The following is a 12,623-nucleotide window of genomic DNA, read 5'->3' as shown; positions in this document are numbered from 1 at the left end:
AAGTGTGTTAATGAGGTTTCAAGGACCAGCTTTGAATGATTACTATACCACAAACCCCTACATACTGCTCACATAGGGATTGTGAGGATAAGATTAGAATAATTACTGCAAAAAAAACACACACACACACACACACACACACACACACAGGCATTCAAACAGTCATTCTTCTTGTGCTCAACACATGAGTGGAATGGGTACAATGGAACGTACCTTCTGCAGAGTATAGATGTAGATGTAAATGTAGAAGTATGCCCTAGAGCATGTCTTAGTGTCTATAAAACAAAAATCATCGAGGATGTGAATACTGGCCATGAGAACATGCATTGTATGACAGAACTCCTGTTTCCCCACCACAGCTTCCTCATTTTGACACAGTAGCCATGGAGACCTGCTGCTTGTGGCCCTGGGTGGAGATATCTGTGGTGAAGAGTGCCACTGAATGGAGCCACGAAACAAACAATTCTGTGTCTTAATGTCTACATCATATTGGTTCTAACAGGGAGATCACCTTTCAGTCCCAAACATTCCACTCAAAACTAGTGACATACTTGGTACAATTGCTGCAGATAATTATTCTTTAATGTTTCCTTACACTGAAAATTGTATCAACATATCCATTTGTTGACAACAACAACAACAACAACAACAACAACAACAATAATAATAATAATAATGATCACGTATCTTCATTTCGTCATTCTATTTGTGCTTCCTCGCTGTTCCTGACTGCTGCCTGAGGAGTGGCTGTGACATGCTATTTCCTTGTCCAAGCTCATTCCCGAGCATAAACTTACATAATCTCTTAACTTGTGGTAGAACATATCATAAATATATGGTTTGAGGATTTTGCAATTTATTGTTGCAATATACATCTATATCTGATGTTTCATTCAAGAGCTATGTGAGTTTTAATTGAGTAGTGCATTAGAATTTGAGGTGGTGAGTAGCAACCATGTTCAACCACTGTCATGTAGTGTGGCAAGGTGCACTCGTGGGAGACCACAAGTTTGCTAAGTGGGCGTAAGAGAGTCCTAGAGAGGGCATAAAAGTGAAGCATCTCAAATGTTCTTGAAGTTTGATGTAGGAATACTTCTGTCAAAACTAAGAAGTAAGGTGCATTTAACTGGGAAGACACCCCTCAACTTATCCTTGGCCCTGAAGGGTGGAGGAGGAAAATAGCCCTTCCATAAAAATGTTTTGTAATAGGCGGACCAGTAGTACAATTATTACAAGATGTGCTGTGGGTGAAATTTTTTTGTGTCTGCTGTTCTGCAGCCTAGTAGACATAAGCATTTATCTTCCCATTCTTCATAGATCTTAAAAAGGTGGCTATTTGAACATCTTAGAGAAAATAGAAAACTACACACGTTTGGCAAGAAGTTCAAATTACATTTTAAATGAACAAACAGAACTTAGAAATTTGAGGGCGTGCGGAAAAGTAATGCATGTGACTTCTCTTAAACCCTTTTAAGTGAAACAAATGTTGTTACATTCTTCATCTTTACTCTTCATATCAACGTATTTATTTCTACATCTTCATGATTACTCTGCAATTCACAATTAAGTGCCTGATGGGGGTTCATCAAGCCGTCTTTAATCTATTTCTTTACCTTTACTCTCTCAAACAGCCTGCAGGAAAACAAGCACTTAAATCTTTCAGTGTGAGCTGTGATGGTCATTTCTTTGTAGGTGGAAGACACAAAAATATTTTCATATTCCTTGGAGAAAGTTGGTGAGTGAAATTTCATGAGAAGATCCTGCCACATTGAAAAAAGCCTTTGTTTCAATGATTGATAACCCAATTTATCTTTAAGCTATTTCTTTACCTTTCCTCTCTCAAACAGCCTGCAGGAAAACAAGCACTTAAATCTTTCAGTGTGAGCTGTGATGGTCATTTCTTTGTAGGTGGAAGACAGCAAAATATTTTCACATTCTTTGGAGAAAGTTGGTGAGTGAAATTTCATGAGAAGATCCTGCCACATTGAAAAAAGCCTTTGTTTCAATGATTGATAACCCAATTTGTCTATCATATCTGTGGCACTCTCTCCCCTCTTTCGCAATAAAACAAAACAAAACAAGCTGCACTTCTTTGAAGTTTTTCGATGTCCTCCGTCAATTCTATCCAATGGAGATACCACACTGCACAGCAATACTCCAGAAGAGAGCAGACAAATGTAGTGTAAGCAGTTTCTTTAGTAGCCCTGTTGCATTTTTCAAGTGTTATGGCAATAAATCACAGTCTTTAGTTTGGTTTCCCTGCAACATTATCCATGTAATCATTCTGGTTTAAGTTATTCTTAATTGTAACCTCCAAGTATTTAGTTGAGTTTACAGCCTTTAAATTTGTGTAGTTTGTTGTGTAGTTTAGGAATCATACAGATATCTTGTCTAAATCATATTGCAGTTGGCAATTTGATTTCTGTACGTAGTCACGCTGGCAACAAACACTCCCAACGAGACATTTGTTTGTTTACACAGTCATTGTAGAGTGTTTGACTTTGTTTTATGGAGCCACAGCCTCACCTCTGCTTGCACCACTCTATCACTATCAAAGGGAAGTCTTTGAAGGCATTCTTTAAATTTTGGAAACAGATGAAAATCAGATGGGGCCAAGTCTGAAAAGTATTGATGATGACTGATGACAGTGAACCCAAGGCATCGGATTCTTGCAGGTAAAGATGTAGGATAATAATAACATCTGTTTTACTTAAAAAGCTCTAGGAGTGTTCACATAAAAAAAATTCGGAGGCATTACTTTTTAGCATGCTCCCGTAAAAATATAATGAGAACTTCAACAAAATTCATAGATAACTTAGAACAAAAGAGAATCCTAAATTTTACATATGATATAGATTTAATAACAGACCATACCTTTGACACACAAACTGGTATGAAATATTTGACAAAACAAAAGCTTATCATATTTGAAAATTAATGTATAAGATTTTGTGTCTTTTAATTGTGCCTCTCTGCAACTTAACATTTCTTCTTCATGGTAAGTAGCAATCTATCTTTTCATACATTGTTAATAACAGCTTGATTGTATATAGGTACCACTTGATAATGCCACATTGCTTGAAACTGGTAGCGGCAAATAAAATATTGAAAATGCAGCTTTGGTGGACTACTATTCGATGGTATGAATTTTGTGCTCTGAGTGAGTTAATCGTGAGTTACAGGTGTGGCTCATAAAAATAACCAAAACTTGAAAAAATGACTCCACAGTCTGCCAAAAAGTTACAAACAGCAAACAGGAGTGAGTGTCCTCTTGTTCACAGCATATCAGGATAGGTGTTTTATGATGTCAGGCCATGTATCTGGTGGTGGCTCAGCCTCAGCAGCACTATAAGCTCTGTTGTTAGATAATCTGATGTTTGCAAAGTATGTGTAGTAGGAAGTTGCTCTGATTGTTGCTTACAAGGGAACCTCCCCATTGCACCCCCCTCAGATTTAGTTATAAGTTGGCACAGTGGATAGGCCTTGAAAAACTGAACACAGATCAATCAAGAAAACAGGAAGAAGTTGTGTGGAATTATGAAAAATAAGCAAAATATACAAACTGAGTAGTCCATGCCAACATAGGCAACATCTAGGATAATCTGAACTCAGGAGCGCCGTGGTCCCGTGGTTAGCGTGAGCAGCTGCGGAACTAGAGGTCCTTGGTTCAAGTCTCTCCTCAAGTGAAAAGTTTTTCTTTATTTTCACAAAGTTATGATCTGTCCATTCGTTCATTGACGTCTCTGTTCACTGTAATATGTTTAGTGTCTGTGTTTTGCAACCGCACCGCAAAACCGTGCAATTCGTAGACGAAAGGATGTGCCTCTCCAATGGGAACCGAAAACATTTGATCGCAAGGTCATAGGTCAACCAATTCCTCCACAGGAAAACATGTCTGATATATTCTATATGACACTGGTGAGGGCATGTGCGTCACATGACAGGAATATGTTGTCGACCCACCTAACTTGTACACTTGGCGAATGGGTAAAAAGATTCTTCTACATTGCCCGATTTAGGTTTTCTTGTGGATGTGAGAATTACTCCAAAAAAAGTGATGAAAACATAAGAGTTTGTCACATAAACTGCAGCAAATGAATCCAAAAGTTTCACAGTTGCACAATTTTCCTTGTGCTCTGTCAAAACATATGTTTCTAACGTTTTCAAATTTTTCCGTGTGTAGACCGTCAAATCCTGCATATGTCCAAGAAAATCTGAACATGTCCTGGAATTTTGGAGAGCGAAGTTGATTATGTGTGAATGCCTGAACTTTGATAATTGTCTGAAAATAAAAAATAAAATTTTACGCTCGAAGGAAGACTTGAACCAAGGACCTCTCCTTCCGCAGCTGCTCACGCTAACCACGGGACCGCGATGCTCCTAAGCTCAGATTAGCCTTGAAGTTGCCTATCTTGGCATGGACTACTCAGTTTGTATATTTTGCTTATTTTTTTCATAGTTCCACACAACTTCTTCCTGTTTTCTCGATTGATCTGTGTTCAGTTTTTCAAGGCCTGTCCACTGTGCCAACTTATAACTAAATCTGAGGGGGGCGCAATGGGGAAGTTCCCTTGTTAGAAGTTTTAACTGTGACAATGACTACAGATTCAGACATGGTTAGCTCAGATGAACAAAGCTTATGTCTTGCTATCATTCCATGTCTCCCACTGATACTCATCATTGTGTTAGATAATCACAGATCCCTTATTGTCATGATAGCATGTGTAAATTTACTCTTAGTGTTGATCAGGATGGTAAACAGTATGAGAACTGCCCTCATGTTTTGTTGTAAATTCCTGTGTGGCAGTGTATGCTGTTTAATATCCCACTAGGTCCAAACTTCATTTAAGTTACATTTGGAAGACAATTACTTTGAATCGGTGGCTTCTAAGAAGGCCCTGTGAATTGTGACATGAAGACATGAAGCACATTTGTTTTTGATTGGCAATTGTTGTGGTGATCCACATCATCTTAATTGGACAATGGGCCTCGAAAGTGTAGTTTTTTTGACCAGGTTCTTTGGTTCTTTGTATATTTATTTGTGGCCAGACAACCTCTTCCCAGACTCATCATTTAATACAAGGACTGTGTATGAGCTAGCAGTTGGAGCACAGTGACTGAACGAGTGTAGACCTGGTAAGCCAGGTGAGATTCAACAGGCTGCAGTGTCCCCGATCTGGATCGAGTTGCAGAAATCATCTTGTGGCTCCCCAATAACACTTGACTGTGGGTGCCTGTTGTTCCTCTAGTTAAGGCTACTGAAAGTTGTGTTCCAAAGAGACAATGTATTTTTGTGGCTTTTTCACTGTTCTGTTAAAAATCAATGTGTAAATTAAATGGGCAAGATGAAATAGACTACACACTGATTTCTTCATTATACAGGATGTTTCAAAAAGATTCATGTGATTTCACAAACTCTGTTTTCTGCATGAGTTAAGGTAGAAGAGTGGAACAAATTTTAACTTTCAGTTCGAAACTAGAAGTTACACTGGCAACGGTTGCAATCTGCCAGTTCAATCGGTTCTCAGGTGCAGTCATCCGTTTGTTAACCATTGTGTGTTGAGTTGAGGTGGTGTCAACCAACGCACATAAGCATTTATTTGTTCTCCATTTCAACAGGTCTAATTCAGTTACAACTATGTGGCATGGTTATATGTGAGAGTAGTCCACTGCACCACCTAAATTTTCAAAGCATTTGACTACAATTCTAATATTTTTTGGATGACACGAGACAGTGTGGAACTGGGGTGCAAAACTCACACGTCTCTTGCAGTTACTTATGTATTGTGTGCAGCTGATTCTCTTCTCTGGGTAATCAGCTATGTTGATCTCTAAATGCTTCTTCTCCCAAGACAATACCTGGTTAAAGGAATTTATTAAGCTACTTCTCTATTCTTGAAATAATTTGTGTACTCATGGAACACTTTCAATTCATTCATGGTATATTTTCAACTCTCAACACAAAGAAACATTTACTCTTTTTCACATAAGTATGTAAACTCTGGCAAGCCAACTGGTGTCTTTAAATGTCAGACTTGATAAAACAAGTACAATGTCATAGGTTGTAACAATCCAATAATTTATGGACATCACATGCATCCTGCCTCATGCAGAGATATGAAGTAAGATAAAAGTCTTTAGTTTCAAGCGAGTCCAATACATGACTGTGCATAGAAATCTGTATTCAATTGTTCATTAGTCTTTCTACAATCAACACAGACACTAGCACATCAAAGAATACTACATAATTATTCCTTGAGTTTTCATCACATCTTCAGTGGTGCTGGTGGCAAACACTTGTTGTTGTCAGTGACTCACCCCACTTACAGTCTTCTAATAACAAGCTTCTGACCTGCACATAGAAACAGGTGGATCGGTAGAAATGTTCTCACTCTCCTGCACTCGTACCTAAAATATCGGGTGTTCGAGACAGTGAAAGGCTGAGTGTTTCTAGAATTTACACAGAAATTCTTTAGGCACTACACAGTGCCAACAGTTTCAATACTCTAGTTCTTACTGTAAGGGAAAATCTTTCATGAACTGCACATGGAAACTCTTACTACCACATATCCTTTGTTCCCAAACTCCCCTGACCTCAGTCTGTCCTCTCTTCTCTGCTATCCCTCTTCCCCCTTCCAACCCCCTTCCCCACTACAGCTACCCTATGCTGCACCTAGCAGTGTTATCCGTCTCTACCATGCCTCTGCATGCTCCCATAGGCAGCACTAGCATCTGCCCTTACTCCTACCCACTATCCCTCCCCTCCCCGCTCCATGCCCCTTCCTTACCCCCAATATCCACCACATTGCTGCTCACATCAGATGGTATTGCATTTGAGAGAGAGATGATCTGTGAATTTTTGTGCCTTTCCATGATGGTGTTTTTCCATCCTGGACTTTCTATTGTTTAAAAATAATTAAAGTGTAGTTCCATCACGGCATTAAAATATTATGTAACTGTGATTTATTAATCTCATAATACAGATACCTAAATCATTTGATTCATGTACAGGAGACAATTAAAATTTTGTAATCAAAACTTAATCATCTACAGAGAACAGATATTCCTAACAGTATCATAATACTAATACAGTTCAGTCATATAAAAAAGGCTACTTAAGTCTAATAATAAATAACAAATTGCTCAAATTATCAGTTTGTCATCTATAAATTTGTGAACTGATTATTAGCGCTCTGCTAGAAGGTTTCATATTCAGTCCAATTCTTTTTTTACTGTGCGTATTTGGCTCAGACTGCCATGAGGCCACAGCTGGCCACAACAGAGCCATGTTCTAGATGCCGTGTGCTTGTTGGTGATCACTGCAGAGCCTCACACCTAATACCTGATACTGTGGTGTGACCTGGTGGTGAAACATCATCACAATGCATGTGGCAGTCAACGTGTTAAACATAAAATATACCAATTTACAGATGATACCAGCAGTTTAATCCAGTTACATAAAATGACAAGCCACAGTCTCATGCAGTTGCTATGGCAATTAAATACTATGGCGAGCCCAACTCGCATGTGTTTGCTTCACTATATAAATGCATGGGATTCAGTGGCTCTTAAATGTATTCTGAAATGAAGCACTAGCCATGCATATCACTTGGTAGCTGCTCTTAGTAAACAGCCTCCATGGTGAAGAGAAAAGTTCTTTGTGATGGGGAGGAGAGTTTACTACAACTGCTAGAATGTGCACAGCTACCCGAGTACTCTGTTCGCAACTGTCCAGTAATGAATACCACCACTATGAGACTATTTCCAATACACATACTCCCACTAGAAAAGAAAAAGAATGTCACAAAAGGTGTCTTATGTGCTGCTCAGGTGGGAAAAGAAGGAAAGTACATCACAGTGTTAAAAATGTGGTATTGCTTACATTTAGAAGGCTGTTTGTCACCTGTCGTACCCAACGATCATGATATGTATTAAATCTCATTTCGCAGCAACATGTGAAGCATTTAAAATGATGCCATTGGGCTGATAACAGTAAATATGACTGAAATATTTGAAGATGACAAAGCTGTCCCGAAGAATATTGTAGATTGCTTCAGTACTAACAACTTATTTTTAGACTGGAAAAGAAACTGTTGCAATGGACATATTTACTACACACAATAGGAGACCAGCTAATCCTCACATTGAACCTGTTTCCCTACATTGTGTTCAGTCAACTGCCAACCCTCTACTGGCCCACGGTGAATGTACAGGGGTGAGCCGGGGATGTGAGGTGGAGTGGGATGAGGGATGGAGAGAGGTGAGAGGCAGAGAGGGGATTGGAGGGAAGTGTCTGCTGGCTTGTGTGAGAGTCGAGAGCCATCTGTGGGCTAGCTGGAGGTGTAGGTAGAAGGAGCAGGTGGCAGACAGAAGGCAGATCATTTCACAGACTAGGGTGTGGTGTGAGTTAACAGCACACAAGTAGCTGATGTAGGGACACAAATTGAGCGGGGGTGCTGGGGCAGGACACACAACGGCGCACACACACACACACACACACACACACACACACACACACACACACACACACGCACAAAATTGGGCGATGGGTGGGCAGTGAGTTACCTTAGGTTTAGCAGGAAGATTATGGGAGTGAAGAATGTGCTGTAGGGATAGCTCTCATCTGCACAGCTCAGAATAGCTGATGGTGGTGGAGAGGATCCAGATGGCATCAGTTGTGAAGCAGTCATTGAAATCTCGCATGTTGTGCCATTGGGTGGTCCATCTTGTTTTTGACACCACTTTGGTAGGGGACATTAGATCTAGTTGACAGCTGGTTGGTTGTCAAACCAATGTGAAATGCTGTGCAGTGGTTGCAGCAGAGCTGGTATATAACATGGCTGCTTTCACAGGTGGCCCAACCTCTGATGGGGCAGGAGAAGCCTGTGATGAATGGATCAAGCAGGTCTTGCAGCTGGGTTTTCCATCCCTATGGCATGGGATTGGGGGTGGGACTGGCATAGGGATGGACTAGGATGTTGTGGAGGGTGGATGGCCGGCAGACCACCACTTTCGGAGGGGTTGGAAGTATCTTGGATAGGATGTCCATCATTTCAGGGCTTCATGATAGTTAATTAAAGCCCTGAAGGAGGACATGGTTCAGTCGTTCCAGTTTGGAGTGGTACTGGGTGACAAGTTGGGGCTCTTCTTTGTTCTTGGTTCTCGCAATGGATGTGAGGATCAGGTGTGTGTGAGGATATGGCACAAGAAATCCATTTGTGAATTAGGTCTGGAGGGTACTCCCTGTCTGTGAAGGCTTTGTGAGGCCTTCAGCATACTGGGCAACAGAGTTCTCATCACTGCAGATGCATCTACTACAGGTGGCCAGGCTGTATAGCAGGGATTTTTTGGTGTGGAAGGGGCAGCAGCTGTCAAAGTGCAGGTACTGTTGATGATTGGTGGGTTTGATGTGGATCGAAGCGTGGATGAAGTTATCTGAGAGGAAGAGATCGACAATTAAGAAGGTGACACGATAGGTGGAAGAGGACCAGGTGAGGGGATGGGAGAGAAGGTGTTGAAGTTGTGGAGGAATGAGTATAAGATGTCAGCCTTGGGTCCAGATTATAAAGATGTCATCAATAAACCTGAACCAGACAAGGGATTTGTGGTTTTGGGAAGCTAGGAATGTTTCCTGTAGGTGGCTCATGAAGAGGGGAGGGGGGAGGGGTGCCATGTGGTGGACGCTTGTGACTGTGCCATGAATGTGTTTGTGTGCCTTCCCTTTAAAGGTGAAGTAATTATGGGTTAGGATGTAGTTGGTTAGGTGTATAAGGAATGAAGTGATGGGACTGGAATCTGCAGGGAGCAGGGATTTGTGGTTTTGGGAAGCTAGGAATGTTTCCTGTAGGTGGCTCATGAAGAGGGGAGGGGGGAGGGGTGCCATGTGGTGGACGCTTGTGACTGTGCCATGAATGTGTTTGTGTGCCTTCCCTTTAAAGGTGAAGGCACATGGCAAGGCCCACTTTGCTAACCTTGAAACTGGGTTGCCCATCTGCAGATGCAAACTAATTCGATGTGACAATATGGTGACATGGTTTAATGATAAAACTTGATGATGTCTCAGCCTACATGTGCAGTCTATATAAGTGAGGGATGTTGGTGTAAAGGGAGGCTGCATCAACAGTGATGAGTAGGGATCTGGGAGGTAAGAATGTAGGCGATGGTGGAGAGCTGGTGCAGGAAATGATTGGTATCGTTAATGTGGGAGGCTAGGTTTTTGACAATTGGTTGAAGATTTTTATCAACAAAGGGCCGTGATTCTTCCCGTGAGGGCACTGTAAGCAGCCACAAAGGGATGCCCAGGTTTGTTAGATTTGTGGTTTTTGGGGAGCATGTAGAAGGTGGGTGTGCAGGCTGTTGTTGCAACGAGTGGGGAGATGGATTCAGGGGAGAGGATCTGGGAAGGGCCTAAGTATTTCAGCAGGGGTTGTACGTATCTGACACCCTAGTCTATGACACTGCATGCCCAGCCGTCTGCCACCTGCCTCCTCTATATGCAGCCCTAGCTAGCCCACAGATGGCTCCTTACTCTCCCATGAGCCGCAAGATGCTGCCTGCTGCCTCTCTCCATATTTCACAGAGCATTTCTCCAGTTTGTTACTCACACTATAGGTGCACAATACAGGCTTTGTTTGTGTTGTGGCAAGTGTCAATTTGTGTGTGCAAGTTGTTGATGCGATTTGTTGGGGGAGGCACGAAGCAGCCCACTTTGCTAACCTTGTAACTGGGTTGCCCATCTGCAGATGCAAACTAATTCGGTGTGACAATATGGTGACACGGGTTAATGATAAAACTTGAGGATGTCTCAGCCTACAGGTGCAGTCTATATAAGTACTATAACTGCTGTACCATCAGTATAATGCATATGCTCCACAATTTGATAATTTGTCTTGAACACCCTCTACTTTCTGCTTTGAAACAAAAATGTAGTTCCTTTCAGGTTGATGTAGAGGAGGCTTTTCTTTTCAACACAGAGAGTAAACAAAACAGAAATATGGAGGCACTGATATGGGGTGTGGCATAGGGCGGAGGTACGAAAGAAAATTTAAAGAAGAGACAGTGTTTATGGAAGAAGAGAGTGAGACACTGGTCAGAAGAAAGAAGGGAAAAGAAAGATGATGGTAGAGGGAATTTAAGGGTAAAAAAGGGAATGAACAAGAGATTTGAAGGTAACTACCTAGAATAATTGATATCGAGATATTATGAACAAAATAGATTAACAAGGAAAACTCATAGCCAATTTTGAGCAAGACAGTTTATTATTTTGATGGAAATGTGAGTAGGGTCAGTTTGTAAAATACAGGATTATTGTTAGTTGCATAGACTGTAAACAGATAATAGAAAGGATGGTATAATGTTGAGAGAAAAATGAACTTGTTAATAGTGGGTACCAGTATATAGGAAATGGTATTTAGATCTCTAAAAACATGAATAGCTCATAAATACAGCGTACAGAAGAAAAAGTTGGCAAGTTGGTTTCGAGGAAACCACCCGTATAGTAGTCACAAAAGAGCTACAGATGGAGAGGGGAGGGGTGGTTAGTGAGTGTAGATGCGCCTTATTAGTGGAAAATGGACTGGGGTTTATAAATGTTCATTTGGTGGAACAGAAACTCAGGGAATAGAGTATTTAATAAATATGCAACTGTGAGCTGGAATAATATGGAATAGAAAGGAATTTCCAATGACAATATACCTCTGAAATAGGTAACTTTGGCTGAGGTTTAACAATACTTTTAAAATTTATACATGCAGTTAGGAAGAGATGTTTGAGGTTTCAAAGCCGATGCAACAGTTGCAGTTTAGAAGAACTAAGGAAACTTTGTTATCTTGAATGATGCTTAACAGGAATGCATTCTGTAATGTGAGTCTGTGCTGGTATTGTAGTTCATTTTCTTAGCAAATACAATGAAAGTCCTGTCCATAGGAAAAAGAGAGAGTCTAAACAATTGAATATGTAAATCAAACAATGGAAAATCCAGGGTGGAATGTAACAATATTATGAAAAGGGAAGTAGCTACTCGCCATTTAGCATAGGTGCTGAGTCACAGATAGGCACAACAGAACAAAGCAGTGTTTGTCACAGTCTTTCTGTTGTGCCTATCTGCGACTCAGCATCTCCGCTGTATGGTTAGTAGCAACTTTTCTTTTCGCAATATTGAATATGTAAATCAAAACATGGAAGGAAAAAATCTCAGTAATACTGTAATAATGATAATGGTGGTACCGTAATACTGAAGTTTGATTTAAGAGAAAGAAATGGTAGCAGTGCATAACTTACAGCTGATTGAAATCACCATGCAACCCAAAAATCAAGAATAAAGTGGAAAGCAGAATGCAGATCATACGTAAGAGTCGAAGATTAGCAAAAGAGCAGTGGTAAATGAAGAGTGCAGAATAATGGAAAAGTAAATTAAAGAGAACATTATGAAAAGAAGCAGCAAACAATGTAATTTCTGAAAACTGATCTTTTCTGATGCTGGGCTGCCTACTCATGAAACTGAGCCCACAGCATCCTGAATGCGAGGAAGAATAGATTGATAAATGTGACATTTTGGTTTATAAAAATTAATACTTTCAACTGTCATCTTTCCTGCACTTCAGTAATTTTATGCAGAAGGCTTT

The sequence above is a fragment of the Schistocerca serialis genome, chromosome 2 (genome assembly GCF_023864345.2).
Source record: "Schistocerca serialis cubense isolate TAMUIC-IGC-003099 chromosome 2, iqSchSeri2.2, whole genome shotgun sequence".
In the NCBI taxonomy this organism is placed as follows: Eukaryota; Metazoa; Arthropoda; class Insecta; order Orthoptera; family Acrididae; genus Schistocerca; species Schistocerca serialis.
Note: the sequence above shows the minus strand (reverse complement) of the source record.